At 41.8% G+C, this 25,169-nt stretch overlaps 1 protein-coding gene, 1 non-coding gene and 1 pseudogene across 3 annotated transcripts in view; 1 reads left to right on the top strand and 2 right to left on the bottom strand.

Moving 5' to 3' along the window:
• Window positions 1-25,169, top strand: part of Unc13b (unc-13 homolog B) — an 82,948-nt gene that overhangs the window by 2,184 nt on the left and 55,595 nt on the right. The window lies entirely within an intron of this gene.
• Window positions 10,356-10,465, bottom strand: LOC116890331. The gene has a single exon (XR_004386554.1). It is a non-coding gene; the product is annotated as a U6 spliceosomal RNA (small nuclear RNA).
• On the bottom strand, window positions 19,184-19,240 carry LOC116890434 (annotated as a pseudogene).

The raw sequence follows: 25,169 nt of genomic DNA, 5'->3' as shown, positions 1-25,169 counted from the left end.
ATATGGTGCTGGAGAGGCTGTCAGTAATTAGTCATCTTCTTACAGTGTGCTTCTGGGAATGCATGACAATTAAGCGAGGGCCTTAAGAGACGGAAGGTGGCCTTGGCTGTTTGATGAAAATCAAACAGGCCTAGTAGGTGGGAGTGTAAAGGTAGGGCTAAATGCTTATTCTCTCTACTACCATTTCTGTGGTGCAGTGTTAAGGTAGGTAACAAGGCCTCTTGGGTAATCTGTTGTATTCTTTATTGGCCAGGTCAAGTACTCACTTTACACAGGGCTGGAAATAAGGTACAGACATTTTTATGGGAAATTTGGCCCCCAACTTAAGATTTGCAAAGAGGGTACCAGAGAAATGGCTCGGTGGGTGAAAGTACTTTCTGTGCAAGTATGAAGAGCTGGGTTTGGTTCTCAGCAACCATGCAAAAAGCTGGGTGTGGCTGCATGCACCTGGAACCCCAACACTGTGAAGAGAGGTAGAGACAAGAGGATCATAGGGCCTGCTGGTCACCATCACATTTTCAGACCCTGTGAAAAACCTGATCTTAGAATTAGGCAGAGTGATAGAGCAGGGTGCCTGACTTCCTTTGTCCTCCATGGACCTGCACACAGATGACACACAGGGGGGTGGTGAGGGGCAAGGGAGATGGAGAGAGAGGGAGAGGGAGGGAGGGAGAGAGATGGGGAAAATGTAAAAATAGATGATGTAGTTCCACAAGCAACTTGGGAGGAACACCTTACAGTTCATAATATCTTACACCTTACAGTTTATAATATCTCATAAAGACGGGGCAGGACCTAAGGCAGGACCCGAAGCACAAGCTATGGAGGAATGCTGCTGACTGGCCTGCTCCCCATGCCTTGTTCATACCTTTCTCATGCAGCCTAGGACCACCGGCTTATGGGTAGCATTGCTCCTAGTGGATTGTTTTTAAATGACGGCTGTAGCAGTCACTAGTGTAAAACCTGGCAAATATTAAAAACTCAAGCATGCTCACATATACCCTTTAAAGACTAGTTTGAAACTTAAGGAAAGTATCTGTACAGTCCATAGCTCTGTACCCTAAGTCAGCTGCTGCCTCTGCCCCCTTCACATCTGCCTTGTTGTCTCCCTCTATTGTGACCCCCTCCCCCAGAATCATCAGTTGAGTTGTAGTCAAGAGAGTTTGCCATTCCTAAATATCCATATCCTCCCCTAAAAATAAGGCACTCCTCTAAATAACCATAATCTCACTGTCAAGAAAACACCAGCAATAGCTCAAACATCAGGATGTCGTGCAAATTTGCCAGCTGCTCCCCACAAGGTCTCTTTCTTTTCTGATCCAGAATCTAATGGCTGCCTTAATTGGTGTCTCTTCTGTTTCCTTCAGCCTGGAGCAATTCTCAGTCTTCGTTATCCTCACAGTTTTAAATGACGAAAGCTTTCCTTTTGTAGCACGGACCCACTCTGTGTCTTCGTGTTAGGTTCAGGCCACACATACTTGGTAGGAATTACAGAAGGAGTACCTTCCATGAACCTCTCCTGCTATAGTTGATGTTGGCCTCCATATTTGGTTAAGTTGTATTGGTCAGGTCCGTCTGCTGTCAGCCCTTCCCCTTTGTAGTGAGAGCTCCTGAGACCTCCTGGTGGTGACATAAGTCTGCAGCTACCACTAGTGGTAGTTATTTGCAGATGATAACTTTGTTCCTGTCGTCCTTTCCATGGTGCAGTGTGTGTTCCAGTATAAAAAAGTTTCCTTTTCACCTATCAATGTCATCCAGAAAGACTCATAGACTCTTTAGTGCACCAGTTTTAATATATTATTATCATCTATCTCAATAAATTATTCTGATTAACCTAATCTGTCTCTCTGTCTCTGTCTCTCTCACACGTACAGAGAGAGAGAGAGAGAGAGAGAGAGAGAGAGAGAGAGAGAGAGAGAGAGAGCGCTTTGTGGATTGTGTCTAAGTCAGTGTCTCACTATTGAAGCCTTTGCTAGCTTGAAGTTCCTATGTACTCTAGGCTAGTCTCAAACTTTAATCTTTCTGGGTAGACCTCTGGAAGATACTGGGATTATGTAATGTGTTATTACAGCCAGCCTGCAAAACATAAATTTAAACTTTTAAAAAATAATTTGATGATTTTGGTTCCTCGAATCAAGTTCTTATTCCAGGGGCCAGGCTGACCACAAACCTACCCTCTTCCTCCAGCACCCTTCTATGTATTGGGATTACGAGTCTGTACTTAAAATGTCTGTCTTAAAAGTGTTTTTTAATCATTAACAAATATTCTTAGATGTCAGTTTTTAATTTGTTATGCTTTTCACATTTTCATTTACATGATATATGTTAATATAATTGTATACATATATAATCTGAAGTAAGTAATGTGTCCAGGAAATCAAACATTGGAGTCTGTGGATCTGGACTGTCTGACAAGAGGAAAACAAACATTTAAACCAACATCTGTAGAGTCAATGCCATAGTGCTAACTTTTTATTTCAGTGTTTTAAAAGCAAGTCTTGAAATTCTTACTATAGTAAAAGGAAAACTCAGAATGAGAACAAGAAGAATGTACTGATCAAAGTACAATTAGTTTTGACTGTAAAGAAATTATTGATCAAAATATAACCCTCCAATAAACCAATTAAAAATTATTCAAAAAGTGAAACTTGTAATTGTCTGGGAGAAAGTGTATGGTTTATCCTGAAATAAGGGCAATCATCATTTAATTGAACAGGAAAACCATAGTGTGGATGTCCTTCACACAGAGAGACAGCTGACCAAAAGGAGAAAGACGAACCAGAGCTCAAAAGGTGTCCGTTTATGCCTAGGATGAGCTTTGTTGACAGCAGCTGAGAGCGTAAGACAGAATGAACGCAGCACCGAGAATTTTCCCCCTAAATTATGAAAGATTAGCCTATGTCGCCCCTTCTTTGTAGCCCAAGAAGTATGTAGCCAACTTCTTTCAGAGCTTCAGGAAATGTATACTCTGAGGGTTATAAAGAGTCACATGAGTAAAGTTCTCATGAGTTCAAGCCGTATACAAGGACAAGGACAAGCTACACATGGCAAAACCCTATTTTTCCATAGAGGTATCTGAGTAACAATAACAGGAGTGAGTAAGCATGCTCTTATGCCCCTCCTGGTGGGATCATAAAAGCACATTTCAGGAACAGTTCATGTTTTCAGAGAAACTGAGGTCACAAGACTCTTGTCTTGTTTTCTTGGATTTTTCTCACAAGCACTCAAATTTCCTCTTGCACAACTCCATTCTTGGACTGTGTTCCAACAGTATAATATACACACAAGACCACCCTTTAGTTCTCTACTTGAAGATCCATTTGTTTATTAACTGTAAGAGATATTTCCTTTGTTACAGGTGCACAGTATTCCACTGTGTTACGGTACTGCACCTTAGTGTTCTTGCTGTATGCACATCTTGTTACTCTTCAGTGACTTACATGAAAGACAAAGGTCTGCTTTAAGTTGTCTTCTTTAATCTGGGCTGAGGGAGCAGCCAGCTGTAAGAGCATTGCCAGTCACAGTGGTAAAGGGAAAACACAGATGAGGATTAGATGAGCCGTTGCAGATGACTGTGCAGGTCTGCCTCTGTGCACACATGCCACTCCTCACATTTGCCGTCCTGGCAGCACCTCAGCTATCCTTCCTGACCCAGGGAGCAATCTGAGGACATATGTAAGCAGCTTTGATGACCACGCCAAAGGGTCTGTGCCTTCCATTGGCATGCTGGCAACCTAGTCACCACGCTCGTGGTGCAGGGGGTGCTTTTCTTTCCTAACCCACCAATAGGGTGATTTGTCAAAGTTTTGGGATTTTGATATTCTTTTAGATGGCAGTATCTTAGTAGTTTAAATTTATGTTTCTTGCTAGTAAAATTGAATATTTTCTTAAATAGGAAGGCTAATTAGAAATTATTTTGTGTGACTAATTTCTATTGAGTATTTTTTTCTTCTTAACTGAGCTTTTTATGTTTTAGGGAAATTAACTCTTTGTTACTTGAGTTGCTAATCTTTTCTCAGGGTATCATTGTGAGGAAATACAAATATTTTAGGGAACTGTTTTTCTAATCTGGAAAATAAAGAAAACAATAGTATCTTTCTCTTAGCATTGTGAACTATCCAGGAAAACCATGACTTTAGAAAGGAATATCAGGAAAGAAAAGAAAGCACATACTTCAGTGGCTCACATTGTCTCCATGATACAATAAATTCCTTCTGGTCCAGCTCTACACAGTTTGAAGTGTGAGTCATGGACCAGCAAGGCCTGGGAACCGTTTGTTTTTAGTCTTTGATGAACTAACTACTAAAATGGAAATCAAACCTTCACAGGAGGCTCTGTCTCACTGAACAGGATGTGAACCAAAACTCCAGTCCATGACACTGGGAATAAAAAAACAGCTCCTTAACAAAAAGAAGTTTGAGAAGCATTAGTTTATACTTGCAAAACATGAAATAATTTGTTTTCTCAATTCTCAGAAACTTTGTTTGCAATTGCTGTTTCTTGTGCCTGGAATTTCTCTTAATTCCTCTAGCAAGCTTTTCATCTGTGAGCTTTAAGATGCAGCCAGATGTGAGGTGTCTGGAGAAAGTCTCCAGACTGTGTGTGAGAACCTGTTTAGAATTGGCACTCACCATGAGATTATAGGGCTATTATTTGCTGTTATGCCTTCCTTAAAAAAAAAGAAGAAAACCCACCTTGGGTCAGTTCTTGGACCATCAGGGCTATAGTATACGTGAGGTCACCTGCCATAGAATGTCTAGCAAATAATTTTTAGTTATTTTACTAGCTAGAAATGTCCTTTATTTCCACAAGTGCCTTCATGTATAAATTACATTTCTGTTGTGATAAAGTACCATAACCAAAGGCAATTTAAGAAAGAGTTTACTTTGTGTTTTGGTGCCAAAGGGCTAGATAGCTGTTGAGGAAGGCAAGGTGGTGGGAGCAGGAAGCCGAGGGTCATGTCTCAGCTGTACACAGGAAACAGAGAGGGCACTGGAAGAGGGGAGAGGCTATAAACTCACAAAGCCCACCGCCTGTGATGCACTTCTTCCAGCATGGCTCCTGTCCTGAAAATTCTATAATGTCTGCCAAACAGCACTACTGACTGGGGGCTTAGTGTATAAATATGAGCCTTGGGTGTGGGCAGTTCTCATTCAAACCATCACTTCTAATTCATCATTTCCCAAGGTCCAGCCCCAAAGTTAATAACAGCAAAATAGCAACCATTCAAACCTACTGAGCTTTCTTTTGTGATACATATTTAAACATAAGTTTATTGACTTATTACAGTATTACATATAAGCTTTTCCTCAGTCTTTGTAAGCTTTATTCTGGGTTAGTAAATATGACTGATCCTTATCCACTTTGTCATAAATAAGGTTTTGGTAATGTTGTCATAGAAATCTATTTTTGTTGTAACTGTTTTTTGTTTGTTTTGTTTGTCTTTTGAGACAAGGTTGCTCTGTGTAGCCCTGACTGTCCTGGAACTCACTCTGTGGACCAGGCTGGGCTTCAACTCAGAGATCTGCCTGCCTCTGCCTCCCGAATGCTGGGATCAAAGGCGTGTGCCAATACCACCCTGCCCAGACTTTTTTCCCAGAAGGGGGCAAGATAAAATCTATTTTCATTTCTGTTTATTTTTTAAACTTAAAATATTCAAATAAATGGATAAACTAGGAATATTTCTTTTTTGAAGAATTTGTGCTTTGAGTTTCTGAATGTGCTGGACTGACTTTGAATATTAACATTTTTGTCAATTTAACCAAAGAATGGTATCTGACTTTTAAAATTTACATTTTTCCCTTGTTTGTGATTTGAGTATTCCCCATGCATTTAGAGTAACTAATACTAAGCTGTTCTGGCATTAATGAATTTTGGGGAACTACTTATGCCATTCCTATAAAATTGTCAGAGACTGAAGGGCTTGATTATTCAGGGCCATACTTGTGTCCCCTGTGTACCTGGACATCTGAGCTTACCCAGTGTTTGATGACATTGCTGATGCTGACGAAGCAGTAATGCTGGGTGTGTGGGTGGGTGGGTAAGAATCTGTACCTTATTTGGTTTAGTTGCAGAAGAATCTGGGGGAGGAGGTGAGACTTTTAGCTCTAGAAACAGAGACTGCGGTGGCAGCAGGTGGGTGGGTGTTCCAGGTGGAAGGGACAGTAAAGGAGAAGACATGGAGACAGGGCCATAAGGAAGGCTTGACAGGAGCTCTTAGGCTGTTGAAAGCTGAGGCAGGCAAGCCATGGTAATCAGGGACAGACGTGAACAGATCAGAAGGCCCACACTGAAATGGAGCTGTCATGGGAGCTTGTCATACAAGAGTAGCAGGCCAGCCTACGAGTTGGACTGGCAATTTTTCAGGGAAGTCACAACAAAAGAACAAATGGGTTGTTTCCTGCAAAGTTCTGTTTCTACTCGTGACTTCCTTCCAAACTAAGATGCTTCCTTCTTACCTCATAATTCAAGTTCTAAAAAGGTTGTCCCATGAGGAGACAGTGGTGAGCCTCAAAGAGAAGTGGGCCCTTGGGACCCTACCTCTTAGACTTAGTAGCAGTAGGAAGGAAAACACATGGTTTAATCGGATACTCAGGATTCTCTCTGATTATGGCTGCCCATCTTAACTTCCATTATCTCAGGCTTTGCCTTTTGATGAAGATCCCTAGTTTCCTTTCTGTTTTAGATCACTGAAACATCAGAGATCACGCCTTCCTCAGACCTGTACTGTTACCATTTAAGTCACTAACCCGGGCCTGGAGAAGCCGCTCAGTGATTGAAGGCACTGATTGCTCTTCTAGAGGACCTGAGTTGACTCCTAGCATCCACATGGCAGCGCATGTGTCTGTAATTTTAGTCCAAGGGGATCTGATGTCTTCTCCGGCCTTCTGGGGCACTGCATAGATATATACTATGTATACATGTTATATGTGTATTTTATATGTGTATGTATATACATATACACATAGGCAAAACACCTATAGACATAAAATAAAAATTAAAAATTGTTAACAATTGTTTTAAATAACTAATAAATATGACAGGATATGAGGTTCAGGGGTTCAGAGCACCGACTGTTTTGTTCTTCTAAGGACCCAAAGTCAACTCCTAACACCCACATGTGGCTCACAACTGACTGTAACTACAGGTACCAGACACACACACAATGCATTAATATACATGCAGGCAAAAAAACCACACCCATAATGTAATAAAAGTATTTAAAAAACTTTAAAAATGAAAGAAGACAAATAAACAAAAGGGATGTATGTAATGTAAAGGATCCTTCTTGCTCCCAACTCCCATGTGTCCCGTGCCTCCCCATCACACTGTGACTGTTTTCTGAGTCTCCAGGGATAAGGAGACTTATCCCTTTGCGGCTTCAGGCTCACATGTGCACTGCACACTCACTGCCCTTTGCCTTGCTTCCGTTACTACTCTATGTCTGTTCGTGTTCTTTAGTATCCAAAAAGCTACTGCTAGAGTAAGGCTGCGAAAAGTGTTTTTTCTACTAGCACAAAGTTACTGCTTTTTAAAATAGCTATGTAGTATTTCTTTTGTGAATTTATTATAATTTTTATGGTTTGTGGTCTATGGTTGGATCTTTGAGTTGTCTCTAATACTATAATGCAGGTTCTGCCAGTGGGCCCAGATATTTGGAGACTTCTTTTAGCCACAATTTTGAATCTCTGTTTCCCCTATGCCTTTATCCAGAACGGGTCCTACTACTACTTCATGAGCCAGAGAAGCCTCACCTAGACAAGGGCCTTGCGCTTCTCTGAATACCGAGTCTGCCCTTGCTTCCTACAGGCGCTTCCTGCCCTGTGACAAACAGAGTGTTCTTATCTGATCTGAGAGACCAGACCTAACATATTTTTTAGCTTCTAACTTTGACTAAAACTCTGTCTGTTCTCTCAAATCTACTTTAATGAAGACCATGCCTTCTTGTCTGTTCCATGTAACTAGATCAAGAGTAAAGCTTGTAGTTTGGGTTTTTTTGTTTGTTTGTTTTGATTTTTTGTTTTGTATTGTTTTGTTTGTTTTTGTTTGTCTTAGCTTCCTCTGCCACTTCCAAACAATTAGCCTGCCCTACTCCTACCTTCCTAGTAATGATCACTTTATGATAATTTTATAATTTACCTAGGTTTACAGTATTAGTACCATTGAATAGAATACATAACTGAATTCTTAATTGCCCTTGTGTGAATGTGTATGTGTGTGGGAGGGGTATGTATGTGCATTTGTACATGGAGTCCAGAGGTTGACATTAGATCTCTTTATCTTTGTCTACCCTATTATTTATTTACTTTTGAGATAGGGTCTCAGTGTAGCTCTGGCAAGCCTATAAATTGCTGTGTAGACCAGGCTGGACTTGAACTCATAGAGATCCACCTACCTGTGCCTCCCACTGCTGCAGTTAAAGGCACGTGTCATCATGTACATGCTCCATCTTATTTAAAACTGTGTGTGTGTGTGTGTGTGTGTGTGTGTGTGTATGTGTGTATGTGTGTGTGTGTGTCTGTGTCTGGATGCATGTGTTCATGACAGTATGTGGCACATATGTAGAGATCAGAGAACATTGTGGGGGCAAATCCTTTCCTTCCATCATAGGGGTTTTGGAGATTAAACTCAGATCTGATGACATAGCATCGTTACCTGCTGATTTATCTACCTCACAGGCCCCTTCCAGTTTATATTTTGAATCACTATTGCTCACTGAATCTAGAGTTCGTTGGTTTTGTTAGACTGTATGCCTCCTGAACCTTAAGATCTAATTATCTCTTCCCCACAGCGCTAAAGTTACTGGTGTGCACATCCATGCTGGGGATCAGAACTCCTCTCTTCATGCTTATGCAACAAGTACTTTGTCCACTGAGCCATGTCCAGCCCAACTACTCAATGTTTGGAAGGCAGCACCTTATCTAGAGCTATGCAACTAGTAACCCTATACCCGAGATTTCAGTTCGTATCTGCTTTAACATGGAAGCCTGCCTGGTTTTAAAACACCATGTTCCAAAGTATGTCCCACACCGTTGTAGTCTACAGTTGTTAATAGGTGTCAGGTGACCAGGTTCTGTGTTCAAAGAAAGCTTGGGAAATGCTGAGTTCATTAGAGTGACACCAACAGATTGCTCTTGGCTGGGCAGTGTTGAACCCAAACTGCAAAGTTCGGGTTCACTTAGTCTTAGGATCCTTTAAAAGGAGAATCTCACAGTGTACATCAATTTTGCTCACATGCTTGGTAATAAAGCCTTGTTTTGTTCAGAAGCATTGAATTGGACTTGTTTTTCAAGGAGAGTTCATTAAAATTTCATCTGTCAAGGTTATCAGTGAGTTCCTAGCGACATACTCTGGGAAATTGCTTTTCTGTCTTTATCGTATTGGACCCCTGCCTGCTGCATTTGACACTATCAGTGAATTCTGTTTTTTGACTTCTTCTTTTTCTTTTTTCCTTTTTAAAAATTGGATATATTTCTTTATTTACATTTCAAATGTTATTCCTTTTCCCAGTTTCCTGTCCATAAGCCCCCTAGCCCCTCCCCCTCCCCCACAAGAGTGTCCTCCCCCCATCCATCCCCCCTTACTGCCCCCAACATTCCCCTGTGCTGGGGGTCCAACAAGGCTATTCTCTGCTACATATGCAGTTGGAGCCCTAGGTTAGTCCTTGTATAGTCTTTAGGTAGTGGTTTAGTCCCTGGAAGCTCTGGTTGGTTGGCATTGTTGTTCTTATGGGATTTGCAAGCCCCTTCAGCTCTTTCAATCCTTCCTCTAATTCCCCCAAAGGGGGTTCCGTTCTCAGTTCAGTGGTTTGCTGCTAGCATTCACCTCTGTATTTGACTTGTTGTGGTTGTGTCTCTCAGGAGAGATCTATATCCAGTCCCTCTCAGCATGCATTTTTTAGCTTCATCAATCTTATCTAGTTTTGGTGGCTGTATATATATGGGCCACATGTGGGGCAGGCTCTGAATGGCCATTCCTTCAGTCTCTGCTCTAAACTTTGCCTCCATATCCCCTCCTATGGATACTTTTGTTCCCCCTTTTATGAAGGAGTGGAAGCATCTGCATTTTGGTCATCCTCCTTCTTGAGTTTCCTGTGGTCTGTGAATTGCACCTTGGGTAATTTGAGCATTTGGGATAATATCCACTTATCAATGAGTGCATACCAAGTATGTTTTTCTGTGATTGGGTTATCTCACTCAGGATGATATTTTCTAGTTCCATCCATTTGCCTATGAATTTAATGAAGTCATTGTTTTTGATAGCTGAGTAGTACTCCATTGTGTAGATGTACCACATTTTCTGTATTCATTCCTCTGTTGAAGGACATCTGGGTTCTTTCCAGGTTCTGGATATTACAAAATATGGAACACTTCACAAATTTGCGTGTCATCCTTGCGCAGGGGCCATGCTAATAATCTTCTCTGTATCATTCCGATTTTAGTATATGTGCTACCGAATTGAGCACTGCTTTTTGACTTGTAAGAACCGTCTCCAGTTCTCATCTCTGCTCTCACTTCAGTCCACCTTCTCTGGTTTGTCTTCTTACATCATAAATGCTAGTCTTTTTGGGAGTCTTTCCTCAGGCTTTTTTCAATTTATATATAACAGTATACATTCTTCCTATGAAGCCTCATTGATTATGACAATAACCATACCTATGTTCTTACTTCTCTATATCGATAGCCCAGTTCTGTCTCCTGAACAGGTCATATTTCCACCTACTTCTTAGACAGTCACTTGCCATAGCCACTCTAGAGTCAGTACCTCCTAACGTAAGATGCCACCTCTTTCCAACAACATGTTTCTTGTTTTTGATTCCCATGCTTCACAAGTCAGTTCTGAACCCATAATAGAAGACGAGGCTGGGTTTTTGAGAAATGAGAGAAAGCAAAGCTATTCTTCCTTTGAACAGAAGACTTAGAAGCAGAAATTTCACTTGTTTCCAGAGCAAGAGGAGTGTACAGCAGCCGCAGCGTACATTGGACTGTGTAAGCTCTGTCAGCAGCAGCATCATAGCCAGTGGTTTTCACCGCAGGTGTGACTATTGCTCATTGAAAGTCTTCCCCAGTAGGAAGTTAGGATGGACCGCTATGAATGGAGAAAATCCTGGAGTATCAGATTAGAAAATGTGTTTTCCCAGCCAGGCATGGTGGTACTTTTAGTCTCGGTATTCAGGAGGCAGAGGCTAGCCTGGTCTACAAAGTGAGTTCCTGGAAAGCCAGGGCTCCACAGAGAAACGCTGTCTCAAGGTGGGGGTGGGGGGTGTTTTCCTAGTGTTACTTAAGAGTAAGTGATAGGGTTCATGCCCTCTTCTGTCCTCTGTGGGAACTGCACACATGTAGTGCACACACATGCATTTAGGAAAAGCACCCATACATGTAAAATTAAAAAAAAATGTTTTAAAGAGAAATAGGGGCTGGGGTGTGGCTCAGCAATAGAGCACTTGGCTAGTACATGCAAGGCCCTGAGTTCAATTCCCAGCACCACATATAGATGCTGAATAAAGACTCACCTGTAGACAGAGGGAAGATAAGAAAGTTATCACAAGGACTTTTGAAGTAATTCCCATTCAGTAAAGAAGTAATCTGTGGTGTCTGGTGTCTGTACCGTGGTTAGTCTGGGGAGTCGGCAGTAGATGTGAGCACAAGAAACCTTTGAAATTTTGTGGATATGATTTCTTAATCTGAATTTTATTATGCTGAGGTAAACATGCACCTTTGGCTTGCATATTTTATATGTATGTTACAGTTTAATAAAAAGTCTTTTAAAAAGCTAAGTGAAAAATAGCACTGAGATACAAAATAGAGACTATGTCCCCACAAAAATAACATCAGTAGATGGATGAGTAAAAGTTTTCCTCAAAAATCCTTTTCCCTTACATCAGGAGTTCTATTTTGTTGTGAACTTTATAGCCTGGGACTTATGACCACTGTGACTCAGCTCTTCTCACTTTGTTAGCCAAGTGAATGGAATAGTTTAGGCCTTAAAATTAGCCAGACCCAAAGTTTAAAAGATGGCTTTATCACTTCTTGCCCGTTTAACTTTTCTTGACTTGGGCAAGTCACTTAGCCTTTTAGATACTTAGCTTTCTTTCCCATGGATGAGTACCATTCCCACCAATTGCATGTGGAATAGAACCTAGAATATTTAAAAAAAAAAAACTTTTTTGGGGAGGTGGTGAGACAAGGTTTCTCTGTGTAGCCCTGGGTGTCCCAGAACTCATTGTGTAGACCAGGCTGGTTTCAAACTCAGAGTTCTGCCCATCTCTGCCTCCCAGGTGCTGGGGTTAAACCCCACATCCAGCAGAAGCTAGCATATTATTAACGCCAAATAAATATTAGTTTAATTTTTTAATATCATAACTTTTTTCTTCTGTTTATAATTTTTTAAAGTTTTTATTTATTTTTACACTCTAGATTTTATTCCCCTCCAGGGCCATCCCCTGATAGTTCCACATCCTGTACCTCCTTCCTGTTCCCCCTATCTACCCCCCCACCCCCTGTGTCTCCACAAGGATGTCCCCACCCCATCCACCTCACCAGACCTCTAAACTTCCTGGGGCCTCCAGTCTCTTGGGGGTTAGGTGCATCTTCTCTAAGTGAACCCACACCCTGGAGTCCTCCGCTGTACATGTGTTGGGGGCCTCATATCAGCTGGTATATGCTGCCTAGTTAGTGATCCAGTGTCTGAGAGATCTCAGGGGTCCAGGTTAATTGAGACTGCTGGTTCTCCTACAGGGTTGCCCACATCCTCTGCTTCCTCCAGCATTTCCCTAATTCAACCAGAGGGGTCAGCAGCTTCTGGTCATTGGTTGGGTGCACACATCTGCATCTGACTCTTTCAGCTGCTTGTTGGGTCTTTTGGAGGGCAGTCATGATAGGTCCCTTTTTGTGAATGCCCCATAGCCTCAGTAATGGTATCAGGTCTTGTGGCCTCCCCTTGAGCTGGATCCCACTTTGGGTCTGTCGGGTTTTTTTTCTGCTTTTAATGCCCATTTTCCTAGTTCCCATATTCAAATAATAACTATACTTAAAAACCACGCTCACATAGCACCTCCTTCATGAAGCCTTCCCTGACTTCCACCTCACCTAAGCAATTCTAAGAAATATTTCCCTCTTAAATTTATTTACATTTTAACTGCCTCTTATGATACATTTTATTCCCTCACTTTAATGTTTTGGAGTTGCTGAAGGCTGCTTCTTCATTGATGATCCAAAGAGTATCCACATTCTAAGCAGGCTGTTGTGAGGAGCAGAGCCCTTTCAGTTCAATAAACTGGTGCCTGAAAAGGCAGGCTGGAAAAACTACTTTGAGCCTTTGACATTCAGTTTTGTGCTTCTTTTGCACTGAGAAAAGTTCAGATGTCTAGACAAGCATGTGGACCGAGGGTGTCAAAGTGTAGACTGTTTGACCCATCTTTTGATCTGGTCTTCTGTTAAAAAGGCCTGTTTCAAAAATACCTGTTTTGTGGAGTTCACAAAGCAATGTTCTCTGGAATATATACTGTGAGTACAGTAGTAACCATGTAGAGCAGAGCCTCACATGTTATAAGTGTTCAGTAAACATGTCTGTTATTGACATGGCCTTTTCTGTAACAAGAGAAGCAAAAATGACATTTTAAACAAAAGTATGAACACTCAGTTTCCTTTAGCATAGTCGTCATTTATACATTAAGTCCCTACCTCATTCATCTTATATATGTGTGAATCTATCTTATTTCTGTAACTTTTTATTACATTTCAAATGTTTAGTTAATGTGTGTGGGAACTCACGTGCTTGTGTGTAAGTGTGTGGGTCAGAACAACCTGCATAGGTTCTGACCTATCATGTGGTCCTGAAGATCAAATCACTGTGTTAGGCGAGACAGCACCCCGAGTGCTCTCACCAGCCATATCTGCTGCTGTGTATTCTTTGACCAACAACTCTTCCTTTTCTCTACCCCATTGCCATTTCCCCCAATCTCTATTTTTGTATGTTGCTGTATATTTCTTTTAGCTGTCTCTTCAGTTTTTCTTTATGTTCAGGTATATTTTGAAATTATTTTTGGAGATAATAATATAATTGTATTATTTCCTCTTCCTTTCTTCTCTCCAGACCCTTTAATATATCCTGGTCTTTCTTTCAAATCATGGTCTCTTTCTCTCTCTCTCTCTCTCTCTCTCTCTCTCTCTCTCTCTCTCTCTCTGTGTGTGTGTGTGTGTGTGTTCCTAAATACATAGATATAACCTACTCAGACTACATGCTGTTACTTGTATGTATATGCTTCAGGCCTGACCATTTGGTATCAGATAACCAGTTGGTGTGCTCTTCCCATAGGAAGAGTGTTTCTCCTGCTCTCAGCATTCCTTACTTTCATGTAGTTTTTATAGAGTTGAAGCCTCCTGGATTCCCCCCAGTCCCTTTAAAGGTAGCATGTTTATTTTTGCTGTCCCTGTCCAGCCCTGTTTATGTGGTTACGTTGGTGACAGGTGTAGTTTCTGACACCATAGGAGACACAAACTCCCTGTGCCTCTGGCTTTTACAATCTTTTTGTCCCTTCTGCTATGATCCCTTATCTTTAGGTATGGGCATTGTACTATAGATGTTGGCACTGGCTTCTACAACTCTGCATTTTGATTGGTTGTGGTTTTCTGTAATGGTTTCTGTCTGCTTCCAAAGAGATGTGTGTTCAAGTCTTAAAATTGTTTTCTCTCATTATACATGTTTGTATGTGTGCTTATGTATATGTATATAAAACTATAGTGTTCTTTGTTCATCCATTAATAGACACAGGTCCCCTAACTTATCTGGGTAAGAAATCAGTCAGGACCATAAGTAAATTTTTGCAAAGCCAACTACTTGTAGTAGAAACTAATTACCCTTGGGCTTAATAAAGTAGAGAATAAACTTGTTGAGTTAGATGATCAGAAAAGTCTTCAGAGGAATTCCTAAAGAATACTAAGTTAGCAGTTATTTTTAAGTATCAGAAAATAAAAATAAAATCAGATGAGCTAAAATCAGATGAATTAAAAAGCTGAAATCAAGGGCTAATTGACACGCATCCAGTTTGTACATTTGCCATCAAGGAGATCATAGTTTCTTTCATGTGGCACTGTCTTAGGGTTTCCATTGCTGTGAACAGACACCATGACCAAGGCAAGTCTTATAAGGACAACATTTAATTGGGGCTGGCTTATAGGTTCAGAGGTTCAGTCCACTATCATCAGGACAGGAGCATGGCAGCATCCAGGCAGGAATGGTGCAGGAGGATCTGAGAGTTCTACATCTTCATCTGAAGGCTACTATCAGAATACTGACTTTCAGGCAGCTAGGATGAGGATCTTATAATCCACCCTCACAGTGACACACCTACTCCAACAAGGCCACACCCACTCCAAAAAGGCCACACCTCCTAATAGTGCTACTCCCTGGGCCAAGCATATACAAACCATCACAGGCACTAACCATCAGTTTTTAAAAATGGATACATCCTGAAATCTAGCTATGGTATACACAATTAGGTGACTGTTACAGTTCTACTGCTGCTGCTAGTACTTTTGGTAGTAATGGGCATTAAACCGAGGACCTAGTGAGGTAAATACTCTATCACTGAGCTATAGCCCCAGCCTTTTCTGACTCATCCTTTTTCTTCTTCTCTTCATCCTCCTGCCCATTCTCCTCCTCCTCACCCACTCCCTCTTTTTCTCCTTCTCATTTCTGTTCTTCCTTTTCAAACAGGTTCTCATTCTATAGCCCAGACTGTTTGGGAATTCACTGAGTAGCCTGGGCCAACCTAAAACTTGCAGCAACCCTTCTGCCTCCATCCTCCAAGTGCTGGGATCATAGCTGTGAGCCACCACATGCGCTAGCACATAGAAAGGTGGATTCATGGTTAAGTGCACTTGTTGCTGTTGCCGAGGACCCAGGTTTGGTTCCCAGCATCTTCATGATGGCTTGCAACCATCCATAACTCCAGTTCCAGGTGCTCAGACACCCTCTTCTGGCCTCTGTGGCCTCCAGGCAAAGCATGTGCGCATACACGCACACACACACACTCAGGTGAAATACTCATACATTTTTTAATCTGAAAAAAAAAAAACCCACTTCTTGAAGTTAAAGGGAAAAGGAATGTTGTTGCTTAATTTCTTCAGATTCCATATCTCTAGCCATTCTTTGGCTACTTTGTGGGTTCTTCTTTCTTTCACCCTTTTTTACCCTTCCAACCCCCTAAAAATAGATAGAGAGAAAAGGATAGAGGGGAAAAGGGACAACATTAATGTTAGACTGCTTCTTGCTGACTAAGGGTATTGAGTTCCTTGGGGAAGTTTGCTATTTGCTGGCAGGATAGCTAATTTCTTGTTTCTTCTTTGTGTATGACTACTTAATAAACCAGGACCAACAGCAACAACAGCAACCAACCAACAACCAGCAACCAACCTTGCCTCTCAGGGACCTACTTTTTGAAGGGTATATAAAATGTCACCAGAATTCCCAGCATCATTCAGTTGCAGAAATGATTGGCTACTAGTAAAAGCACGCCCCTGCTAGAGCACAAGGCAAATCATAGTCCGCTGCTGTGGACAATCTGAAGCAGCCCTATATTCCACACCTGGGATTAAAACAAAACCATATTCTTATAATATTCTGGGTCTTTCAAAGAAACCAAGATTCTCAGTATATACTTCAAGTATGATAAGGAAATGTATTTATTCAGTATACACCTAAGGACATTTAGACATAAATAGGTAAAGATGACAAGTCGGGAAGGGCATTCCAGATGAGAACCAAGATCCTGAAGCAATTCTTGACAGGTGAGATAAAAACTGTATTGCTTTCTCCCAAAGGCACTTTTCCTTCCTGCCATCTGTGCTGTTTTCCTTCAAGTTGTTTCTTATTTTTGACAGTTCCATCTTTGTTTCCTTCACACTATTTTCTGTCTTCTGCTTGTCTCTTAAAACTCAATGATTCCCAGACTCTCCATAGATGGTTGGTGTCTTCCATCTATGAATACTGTCACGTGTATGTTCAGAGACATCTGATACACATTTGATCTGTATTCACCTTTCCCTCTCCATCACCTTCTCTTTTATAATTGTTTTCTCAATAATTGACACTACTAGTCACCCAAGCACAGAATATCCTTTCTCCCTCAAAATAAGATATGGATAGAACAATTAGATTGTTGGAACATTTCACTCAGTGAACTGCCTAAGCACTTGATTGGTATCTACCTATTACTATATTTTGTCCCAGCTTCATGTCTGTTACTGTGATAAAAGACTCTAGCAAAAATCAACTTAGGGGAGAAAATGTTTATTTTACCTCATAGTTCCATACAGTCCATTATCGAGGGGCTGCAACAGCTTGACACAGCTAGTCACACATTCATAGTCAAGTGAAGTGAGGAGAAATGAACACATCCATGCTCACTTGCTTGTTCTCAGCTGTATTGATCTACTCTTTTACAGGTCAGTACTCTCTGCATCGGTAATGGTGCTGCCAAAGTGAGCTGGGTCTTCCTACATCAATTAAAATAATTTAACAATCTCTTACAGACATGTTCACAGGTCAATGCAATTTCTTATTGAAACGCTATTTCTAGGTGATTCTAGATTGTATCAAGTTAACAATTAAAGTTAACTATCACACTTTGGTGTGTGTGTGTGTGTGTGTGTGTGTGTGTGTGTGTGTCAGAGAGAGAGAGAGAATATAACAACAGTTCTGAAAGATTCTGCTTTGTTTGCAAAGTCTGTCATAGCAGAAAGATATTTTACCAACTGCACCTCTATTTCCCATTTTTAATAAGAACATGGTCAAATTAGATTAGAGCCAACTTTGATGACTTCATTGATGACCCTAATGGCATCTATAAAGATCCTATCTCCAAATGAGATCATCACATAAGAAGGTTGTAGGAGTTAGAATTTCAAAGTATAAATTGGGAGTGGGGAATTTACAATTTGTTGTAGCCCAACCATTACCATTACCATGAAATATGTAATTTATATACGAGTCTTTAAGTTCTGAAAGCTGAGAAGTTTAAGATTCAAGTACTCTGTGTGTGTGTGTGTGCGTGTGTGTACACGCACACACACACACACACACACAGAAGGAGAGAGAGAGACAGAGATAGACAGATAGAGTGACAGAGAGACAGAGATAGGGACAGAGACTAGTGTTCAGGTACTATATTCTTTTTGGTCTTGTGGTTTGAATGAAAATGGCTCACATAGGATCATAGGGAATGGTACTACTGGAAAGTGGTGTATTCTTGTTGGAATAGGTGTGACCTTATTGGAGGAAGTGTGTCACTAAGGATGGACTTTGAGATTTCAGAAGCCTAAGCTAGGCTCAGTGGCTGCCAAGATCCCTGTCTTGGCTTGGTTGGGGGTGGGGAGGAGTGGGGTGATCCTGGGGAAGGAGTGTTTGACTCCAAGTTAGTGATGGGGTGCAAGCTGATAGCTCCATAGCCTGCTGGAGATAGCTCTATAGATAGCTCTCTGCTTGGGATAGCTCTCTGCTTGGGATAGCTCTCTGCTTGGGACAGCTGAACAAAACACATGCACATATTTTAATATGCCTTAAGCAGTACAATAGCTGGGTGACTTCCCACTGTCCATGTTGCTAGAATCTACCTCTCACCATTAATTCCAAGTTACTCCTTACTAATTCCTGTGTTCTATCTTGGCTGCTCTTAACTTCAATTAGTCAGCCATCTGGCCACATTTTCTTGGCCCAGAGTCTGAGGTGCTCTCCTTGCTTCTCTATCCCATGGTGGCCTTTGTCTCTCCTCCTCCACATTCTCCTAAGTCATGGCGGATCTCCTCTTTCTTCCCCTCCTTGTCACAAGCCCAGGAATCCTAAAATCCTGCCTGTCTTATCTTCCCCAGCCATTGGCTGCTGGCATCTTTATTTACCAGTCAGAACCAACTGGGGGCAGGTCATGCAAACAGTTTTGGGGAAACATAATTAGCATTCAAATACAAGCAGATACAACTCTCTGCTCAATACAACTCTTAGGGTTTTCAACCAAAGTCAGAAAACCTGCCAGAACAATTCTTGGGTTTTCATCCGACCACAGTCTAAAATCATGCTAGAATAAAATCAGAAAACCTGCTAGAAAAAATTCTAAAAGAGCCATGTTAGCTCTCTAAGTAACTTTTGGGTTTCCATCCAAAGCCAGAAGACCCACTAGAAAAATATTTGGGGCTTTCCAACCAAAGTTAGAAAACCCACCAAATTCAAAAAGAGAACTACAATAACTCTAGACAGCTCATCTCTTGAAGACCAAAACCTAGTCTTTTATTTACATATCAATTCAATCATTACCCCAGGTTCCCTTATGATTATACCAGGAATTAGCATTTTATGACCTTAGTCCCTTTATTCTTAGGAAAAGACAGCAAATACTTTTTTGTTTTAAAATAGCAAATAAAATCAGAGATCTGCCTGCCTTGGTAAGCATAAACCATTAGCCAGCTGGGTGTGATTCTGTCTTGAGATTACTATTCTCACCACAGCTAGACCTAAACTCGCTCTGTCCCAGGCTGACATTGAATTCAGAAATCTGCCTGCCTTTGTAAGCGTAAACAATAAACTTAGCTGGGTAGGATCTTGCTCTGAGATCACCACTCCCTAAATCTCTTTATCTCCATCCTTAATATCTTTCTGACAAGCTGGCTCATTAGTGTAGTTGGCTCTGCTCTTTTATGTCTGTGATGCCCCCTATATAACTTGTATTGCATTCTTATATTTTACATAGTTGGGAAGTCTTGTAAAGGACAGTTCTTAACATCGATTTATGTATCCTTGAACTCATGTTTTCGTAGTTTTTCCCCACAGCCCTTAGAGCTGTCCTGAAGATCTCAGCATCACAGAGACATATTCTAGCTCCCCAGAATTGTGCTGTTTCTGATTATTATGGAGTCATTAACCTTGGCAGAGAGGATATTCCCCCAGAGGAGGAACATAAAGTAAAATTTATACATTATTATACAAACAAGCCATATGCCTGCATTCATGGAGGCATATGCCTTATGTCAACATTCATGGAGGCCCATGCCTTGCTGCCCCTGTTCCAGGGGTAAGAATGGTGTCATGCCATCCCTCCCCCAGCCATGCAGGACTCGGCCAGTGGCATTCTCTTCCTGCCGCTTGCTGATCTAAATATAGAGCTCTCAAATACCTGTTTAGCACTATGTCTGCCTTCTTCCCACTATGACAATAATGGACTAAACCTCTGAACTGTAAGCCAGCCCCAACTAAATGTTTTCTTTTATAAGAATTGCCATGGTCATGGTGTCTCTTCACATCAATAAAATCCTAAGACAGAAGCTGGTACCAGGAGTGGGGTAGTGCTGTGATAGGTCTGACTCTGCTTTTGTATGTAGGAGTGTGGACTTTAGAACATTGGATTAGAAAAGCATTTTAATGCTTTAAGTGAGGCTTAATGGGCCATCCTAGTGGGAGCATGGAAGACAGTGGTGCTGAGGTGATTTATACTATGGTGGCCTGGCCCAAGATGTTTTAGAAGAGAAGAATTTTAGTATGTAGCCTAGAGATGGTTCTTGTGATATTTTGAAGAATGTGGCTTTTTTTCTCCCGTGGTCCAAAAAAAATCTGCCTGAGGCTAAATTGAATAGTTATGGATTAACAGCTTTTGCAGAGGAGATTTTAAAACAGCCTTGTGTTGACTATGTTGTAAAATTATTAGTGGCCAGTGTTATGTATATCTACAATAAAAAAGGAACAAGCTCAGCAAGGAAAAACAAAGAATGTATATTTTGAGAATAAAAGGTCACTAGGAATTGTAAACAGATAAGGAAAAGTCCTGTGCTAATTGGAATAAAGGGAGTGGTGACCTCAGAGTAAGACCCCACCATGCTAAGCTTCCAACTAGTGAAAAGGAATTTTTTAAAAAGTGAAAAGGAATTAAAGAAAAACAGGCTAGGTATGGTGGCACACACCTTTTATTCAGGCACTTCAGAGTCTGGGGGATCTCTGAGTTTGAGGCCATTCTGGTTTACAGATAGAGTTCCAGGACAGTCAAGCTTAGACAGTAAAGGAAACCTTCAAAAATAGAAAGCTGGTAAAATGTATTTGAATGAGGGAGACATGTTCCAGTCCCAGCAAGCAGCAGAACCTTGCTAGCAGTTTCAATCATGCGGTACTGACTTTAGAATCAAGGGTATAAGAAAAGGGTTATGGAATCTCCCTCAGAGACTAAGGAAAGCTGCTGAGGCCCAGCATGTATTAGGGATGGCCTTGCATGGAGGTCCAGAGAGGCCATTTCATGAAGATGTGAAGGCGAAGCCTGAATTGTCTTGGAGACCCCGAGATGTTAGAGATGCCAGAGTCATAGGATACTTGCCAAGTAGAGCTGCTAACTGGGGGTGAACTAGCACAAGAGAGAAATGTGCTGCGGTCAACAAGGATGAAAGGAGCTGGAGATCTGAAGAGGGCCTTGACATCAGACATGAAAATATGCAGAGTTTGCTCAGCTGGTTTCCATTCTTGTTTGGTCCAGCATTTTCCTCACTGTGCTCCCTTTCCTCCCTTTTGGAATGACAATATGTGTCCTGTGCCATTGTATGTTGGAAGTATGTGATCTGGTTTTTTATCTTGATTTTTCAGGGGCTTACAATTTTCTGAGATTGCCGTCTCAGAAGAGACTGTGGACTTTATACATGGTTGAGACTTGTAGACTTGGGGAATTTTGAGATAGGGCTGAATGATTTTTGCATTATGATATGGCTACAAGCCATGATATGGCTCCCAGGAATGGAATGTGGTAGTTTGAATGAAAGTGTCCCCTATAGTCTCATGGGGGGGGTGGTACTATTGGGAGGTGTGGCCTTGTTGGACTAGGTTTGACTTTCATGGAAGAAGTGTGTCACTGGGGTAGGCTTGGCTCCCTACTAGCAATGCTTCCCACCATGATGATAATGGATTAAGCTGCTGAACAGTAAGCTAGCTATAATTAAATGCTTTCCTTTATACGTTTCTGTGGTCATAGTGTCTCTTAATAGCAATAAAATGCCGAGAGAAGTCTGGATGTTTGATTTTGATCAGAGTTGGGTGAAGAGAGCATAAGCATGCATGCCTCTTTAAGAGTTGTAAAACAAAGATAAAGAAGTATTCAAAACCCTTTTAATCATTTGGTTCTTTTTTTTTTTCGGAGCTGGGGACCGAACCCAGGGCCTTGCGCTTGCTAGGCAAGCGCTCTACCACTGAGCTAAATCCCCAACCCCAATCATTTGGTTCTTAAATAGACATAGCCTTACTAGACATAGACTACCAAAGGGTACTCTAGGATGAAAACTGTCTACTTGGCCATTTCGTTTATTGTCTCTTTATGTTCAACGTGCTAATCAGGACGGTGCTTGACCTGATTGCAGAGTTGAAGTTTGTCAGCAGTTTGTGGTTCCTTAGGCCTGCCTTGAACCTTGTCAGGTCTGATTTAGGCTATGTGGCAGCTCTGTCTTAGCACATCAGTGAACTCAGCACATCTCTGCCAAGTTCATCATTCCCTTAGGGTGGCATATTCCTGGGGCAAGAGAGAGGAACACTTCCCATTGCCCATCATTCTCTCCTATATAGTTTCTGAATAGTTTGGGGAGAACATAATTCTATAAGGAGGGAAAATGACTTTTCTCAGCCACCAGAACAAACCATTTTCCCCACGCATAAAAGAAATCCCAGCTGTGTGGCCACATGTCAGCCTCTTTGTGATGCTTCTGGGTTTTCTTAGTGGTGAAGAGGGAAAATAGTCACAAGCTGACTCCTATGTAAAATAGAACTGAGTTTTCCATCCTTTGTATCCATATTTATGACTGCCATTATGAAAAGACAAGATAGGCACCTTCTCATCCTGACCCAGCCAGTCTGAGGCAGTGACACCTGAAAATGGAGGCCAGGTTAGGAGCAGTCATGTTCTTTGCTTCCAACCTAGTTGTTTCTCTCTCTTTCTCTCTTTTTCCCTCCCTCCCTCCTTCCCTCCCTCCCTCCTTCCCTCCCTCCCTCTCTCCCCCTCCCTCTCTCTCTCCCCTCCCTCTTTCCTCCCCTCCTTCCCTCTCTTTCTCTGTGTCTCTGTGTCTCTGTCTGTCTCTGTGTGTGTATGTGAGAGAGAGAGACAGAGAGAGACAGAGACAGAGAGAGACAGAGAGGGAGAGAGCAATTGACTGATTGGTTTGGACTGGTTATGGGAAGGAGAATTTTTTTCGGTGAGGCCCTTCTCAATAACCCTGTGATGCTATATAATTACTTTAGTTGAGGATTTTGTGCCCCTGGTGGTCTCCTGACTTAGCCATCCATTCAGCTCCTCTTTAGAGCTCCTGCCACTGTGAACCTTCCTTCAACTCTGTGTGAGTGTCAGTGTCTCATTTTAATTTCCATCTTGACTCATCTGTCTCTAGGCGAAAATCCCTGCAAAGATTTAAATTGGGAACCAGACCTTGAGAATGTCTGTTGAAAGCATCTCACAGTTTCTAGATAAATGCCTTTCCCTTCTTAACCCAAATCTGTTTTCCCAGCTCTGTCCAGCTAACTCCTGAGCAGGGTAGCTTTGAGGATGATTACCAGCTGAGGTGGGTACTGTGCTATTTCTTCCTCAAAGGGCCTCATCTTCTTAGCCTGCCTAAGATTGTTTCGGGTCAGGTCCAGTGTGACAAAGGGAGCTCCTACAGCCAAGGAAACATAAAGGCCCTGCCCTCCAGAGGAGATGTAATTATCTCGTGGTCACATGATGTCTGAAACTAAGCCCTGTAAGATGATAGCTGAAGGAGCCTCCATTTGTCACCATAGCTTATGCTGGTTGCTCTTTACTACATTTTATCCGCTGTATTAGTTCGTTACTCCATTGCTGTGACAAAATACTTGACAAACTATCAGCTTCTAGAGGATTGATTTATTTTGACTCAATTTGAGGATACAGTCTAACATGATGCAAAAGGCATGGTGGACAGCTGGTGGCATCCAGCTAACAGGAAGAGAGAATGGGGTCCAGGGCAGCAGTCCATGGAATGGTGCCACTTGCATTCAGGGCTAGTCTTCCCACACCAAAAACGCCTTCACAGACAGACCCAGAGGCAATGCCATCCAGATGATTCTAAATCCTATCCAGTTGACAAGATTAACTACCACATCCTCCTTGCTCTTGTTTAAGCATGGCGCAGGCAATGGTTAGCACAAGAACAGTTTGTAGTCAAAGACATGAACACTTAAAAAGACATTTGAAGGCTCTAATGGGAGATGACAAACTTCGTTGTGCTTCCTGATGTCTTAAACACATTTCCCATTATCTGACATTGTTTCTCTACAGAAGCAAAGCTTCTTAGGAGATGGGCTAGGTGCATTTGGACAGATGGACAAGACAGGGTCCATTAGCCTTCGTAACACAGGCCTCAGCCAGGCCCTGGAGCCCCACTGGGGAATGGGCATGAAGAGGATAGTAGTTTAGGCAATGTCCGGGCTCTGAGACTCTTCCTCATTCTTGATAATGTGAGCTTTTCCTCAATTTAGAATGCCTGGACCTCGTAAGGACAGTTACCATGCTCTATGCTTGACTGCAGAGCTGTGGAAGGAATTCTGATTTAATCAGTCTTCCCTCTATTTGTGTTAAACCCTGCACCTCTCCTGGCTTAAGCCTGGGAAACTCCACAGTAAATTGGCTGTGATTTCACTGAAATTTGACAGTTTTCAAGTTATTTTCTTCCTCCGTATTTAGATGTGGCTCTAGTCGTGCTGTCAGCCCTTATCTCTTCTGTCGTTGAGCCAGCTCCCAACTGGGTTAGGAGGAACCCGCACTGCTGTCAGCACTGGCTGCACAGTGAGGTGGATGGTTAAGAAATGGCTTGTTTAGCATCTTTTAGAATCTAATTTTTCTGCCTTGACTGAGGGGGAAGCAATGTTATTGGAAGAAGGCAGCAAGGAGGCAAATGTTGGCTCCAAAGCCAACCCTGACTCCTTAGGATCTTGGATAAGATATGGAAATCATGACTGATTTAAAAATCTTGTTTCAAGCCAGACACGATGGCTCAGGAATGTGTAATCCTAGCACTAGGAGGCTGAAGCAGGAGGATCACTGCAAGTTCAAGGCTAGCCCTGCCTACAAAGTGAGATACTGCCTTAAAAAGCCAAAATTAAATAAGTGCAAGCTTTGACAGTGACAGATCTTAGGATAGTCCCCACTG

The sequence above is a fragment of the Rattus rattus genome, chromosome 1, assembly GCF_011064425.1.
Source record: "Rattus rattus isolate New Zealand chromosome 1, Rrattus_CSIRO_v1, whole genome shotgun sequence".
Taxonomy (NCBI): domain Eukaryota; kingdom Metazoa; phylum Chordata; class Mammalia; order Rodentia; family Muridae; genus Rattus; species Rattus rattus.
Note: the sequence above shows the minus strand (reverse complement) of the source record. Positions and strands in the feature narration are given on the sequence as shown.